The sequence below is a fragment of the Camelus dromedarius genome, chromosome 2 (genome assembly GCF_036321535.1).
Source record: "Camelus dromedarius isolate mCamDro1 chromosome 2, mCamDro1.pat, whole genome shotgun sequence".
In the NCBI taxonomy this organism is placed as follows: Eukaryota; Metazoa; Chordata; class Mammalia; order Artiodactyla; family Camelidae; genus Camelus; species Camelus dromedarius.
In genome coordinates, this window is record NC_087437.1 from 25,681,193 (window position 1) to 25,685,636 (window position 4,444).

Consider the following 4,444-nt stretch of genomic DNA (forward strand, 5'->3'; position numbering starts at 1 on the left):
TGGAAAGTAGATTGAAGTGAAACAAGAGGATGCCAGGGACCCTGGCTGGATCAGTTGGGCTTAAAATGAAAGAGGCAAAAATCACTCTATGACTTGTATATCAAACATGACTTGAAGTTTTCCAGAATTAGAATTGAACGTGCTAACGTTGAAGAGTATTGTGCAAAGTTCAAATTTTAAAATATAATAATATGTATTTAGATTGTAATTTGGGAGTATTCTTAGTTTAAAATCATAGAACAAAAGATTACCTCATTATTTTCCATGTGGATTCAAGACTGAAAACAGGATTCCATATCTAGCATAATATGTTGAAATATCTATAACAGTGTTCTATTCAAAAACAATCCATTAAAGTCACAATGATTTGCTTAGCTGTCAACCCAAAGAATGATTAATTTCATTAATTGTCCACTAGATGGTAGCAGTGCAGCTGCTACAATTTGTCAAGCAATCATCTTTAGCAATACATCATTTAAATAGGCAGAGAAAAAGAGAGCCTTAAGTGCAAAAAAAAAAAAAAAAAAGAAAGAAAGAGAAAGAAAAGAAAAGGAAAAAAGAAAGGAAGAAAAAGAATGAAATTCCTGTGAATTTTTAAGCAGCATTGATGCTAATTTTAAAAACAGATGTAATTTAGCAAAATTATCTTTCCCTCATTATGTTTACGTTACATCCATGTGAATTGGAGGGCTAACTCAACCATAGTTAGCTGAGTGAAGTTATCTTGTTGGAGGTGTATCATTCAACTCAGACAGTTCCACAGGACACTCCGTTACCAGTCTCTAGTATGTGGCATCAACCTCTAACTAAAGGATGCTGTAGCCCAATGTTCAGAGCTTTAAAACAGAAACTAGGAATATGCATGGGCTTTTCTAAAATTCCAAGGAATTTTTGGGAAGAATAAGGAAAGCAAATATGCAAGTATTCTTTCCTAAAACCCACGTATCTGAGAATTCCTGCACTGGAGACATTTTTGCTATTTCTTTTGCCAACTGAAAGTTAACAGCCAGCAGGCTAGGAGTAGCCATATGCCTGAGCTTAACTGAGAAAAAACAGAAAGAGACGCCTGCTTTGGTCCCTTCTAGTGTAGTAGTACTGTATGCGCTTCTGCCTGGCTGACCAGAGACTGCTGCTTTGCCAGACCAGACTCAGCCCAGCCTTGCCCACACAGGAGCCCCTGGCTGTGAGGGCACCTCTCCTCTTCCTTCCTTTGACTTAATCCCACCCTGAGAACCTAGGACAGGCTCTAAGCTCTCTCTTCAGTCTCAAGCTCTCACCACTCCAAAGCAGCAACTAAGGAACAGCACAGGAATGGCCCCCTGAATATTTTCTATCTCAAACAGTGTTTCTGCTTTAAAATAGTAAGACTGGTTTTCCAGTGTGGGACATGGGAGTTCTACAAATCTAGAATTGCATCACATGTATTCACCTGCTCTGGCCAGACAACCTGTCTGAATTGGTAAAGAGAGTATTTCAGGCACAGAAGGAAGACAGGAGGAACCATGACAGTTAATGAGGTTATCTGGGGGCAAATGGGGTCTTGATGAACCTCTTAGGTCATCTTATTTGAGCAAATAGTCACACCCCCTCTAGACAGTTCTGACACCGCCTGAATCACACAGCCACATCTCTGTCCAGAAATGCCACCTTTCCTGCAACTAATGAAGACAAGTTTCTCTGCATTTCACAGGGCAGTTTCATTTCAATGTTAAAAATCCAATATCCACAACTAAAGGCAAAAAATTTTTCTTTCAACATTTCCTTTATGAGGTACCTAGAGGTATTCCAGTAGTTTACTAGATTTGATTTGAAGATTGGGTATTATTTGAAAGATTCTAGTAAATCACAAGAGAACTTTCACTTCCATTTTCTAGGACATTTCTTTTACAGTGATGATGTTTGAAAAATATGCAAAAATGCATAGCTTAAAAAAACAAAGTGACATTTTTAACTGTGTCTAGACATACAAAAATCCTAGGAGTACAAAGATCCAGAAAGATGGAAAATCATTGTCTGTGAAGCATTCAACCTTAGGTATCTTTTTAAAGAAATTAATCTAACCTATGAAACATCATACCATCCTACATAATCAATCCTAAAATGATATTGTGTCTAACAACTATTCATCCTACTCTATACATATGCCAAGGCCTTTCATAAATCTTGATGCAGTAATGTAAGGTTGTACAGAACTATGCCCGCCAAGAAATCACACCTATTCTGAGAAAAAGCTTCAAAATATTCTTGAAATCCACCTATTGTACTGTATTTCAGAGGCTAAATAGATTGGGGAGGAGGAAGAGGTCTTAAAGCATCACATGCCTATGTCTTCTCCCAGAAACAAGGGACTGTCAACATGCAACAGATGTTAAGAAGCCAAAGATTATTTATCATGAAAGTCTTATCCTGAAAAATACCAGGATCCTTCAAACATTTACTTAGATCCCCAGATAAAATAAAAGTGTCCTTCCTAGCTGACCTGAAAAACAGACCAGAGGCCTTCTCTACACAGTTTTAAAACTGGTCGCACAGAAAAAGGCTTTAATATAGAAAATATATCAGAAAGTTAGAATTGAGAGATTTCTATTTTCTTCTTTCAACTCTTTCATATTTTGCTAAATGATTTTCAGTAGGCATTTATTACTTTTAGAATCAGAAAATAAAACTCCAAAAATCAAAGCTATAGCATAATTTTTCTTCTCAAAGCAGCTCACATTAAAACAAACACAGAGAGATATTTTACCCCCACAGGACACAGCAACCACTTGAATCTACCACATGATATATGCTGACACTCTTCAGCTCTGCAGCCTGACAGTGGCCAGTAAGCTCATCTATAGAGCCTGACATTGTACTAACTACCGAGAAGACATGGAAATGTTGTTCAGTACCGACCATCCACCAAGTCCCTTACACATGCATCTCATTTTGCCCTTAGAGCCACTTGTTAGAGTCCCATTTGCATCCCTATTTTACAGATGAGGAAACCAAGGTCTAGAATAACTAAGCAGCCTGCTCCAGGTAAAGTAGCCGGTGTTTGGGAGCCACTCTGAGGTTACATTTGTCTAAGTCCAAAGTCAAGCTCTTCCTTTTCCTCTGTATCCCTGCCAAACACACCCTTTGAAGCAATGAAGCAAGCATTTGCTTTGGGATTTTCTAGTGCTGGTAAGTTTGTCCAATGTCAAGAACATGAAGGCATTTGTAAACCCATCCTCTGCCTTATTTGCAGGGTTGGGGCAAGGGATACATGCCATATTACATATCAGATGGAAAGTAATGAAACTATCACTGCTGTGCATATAACAGGGTCATCTCCTCAATAATATTACTTTGATAAGAAAGGTATACAACCGTGGTACTGAGAAGTTTCATATATGACCATCTATACATTTGTCAACGTAAAGAGGTAGCTTTTAAAAAGAAACTCTAATAAGTTACCTGATTAAATTCACTCACTCTGTTAAGTTACCTATAATTCTGGGTGATGGTGTTGCCTTCTTCCAAACAATCCATAATTAACTGAGTTGTGTTTAAAGATTAAAGACCCTTCCTCTGCCAAGGCACTGTTTAAAATTCTTTATAAATGACTTGCATTAGTTCAACTTTTAAAAAGCATTTATGGGGCACCTACATCATCTGGACCCTGAAGAGAGCAGCCAGTGAACAAACATTTGAGCAACCATATTATCTTGGCTTCTAAATGTCCTTGGGTTGCTTTACAAATAGCAGAGGGAGGAAATAGCTTTACGAAGGACAGAAGGAGGAAAAGTGGAGACGAGTGGGGATGTGAGTGTTTTAGCAATTTCTGCAACGTTCACTACTTTACCAAGAGAGGCTCTGAGCACTGATGGTAAAAGTATAAAATCTAGACAGAGGACACATCGTTTTCCAGATAACTTATAGTATTTTTAGTATATTCAAAATATTTTGTAATTTAAATGTTTTTAACTTAACAATTTACAACAAAATTTCAAACACGTATTTTTTTTTATTAAGGACCATCCATCAAGATTCCGTGGCCAGATACCCAAACGCATCTCAGGTTGCAAGTGCAAATTTAAACTAATTCCTTCCATCATTAAATTCAAGCATACAGTAGAGTAATATTTTAGAACAAAGACCTGGGTTCAAATCTTAACTCTGTGGACATACTAGCTCTGCTACCTTGGGTAAGTTATTTGCTAAACAAGGACTCTGCCTCCCATCCCTTCTGTAAAATGGGTATTCCCAACTGTAAAAGGTCTATGAGCAGCATGGCATTCGCCTGTCACAAAGTGGGCATTTAGTGCTACAGTTGCCACCCTATCCCTCTCCCCAACTAGAAAACATCAGGGGAGGGGGGACATTTCACCCACCAGAACCCTGAGAGGAAATCAGCTGCTCCTTCAGATAAGAGCTGAGGCATAAAACTGCCAGATGGTCTCCAGGCAGGCAAAGAAGAACC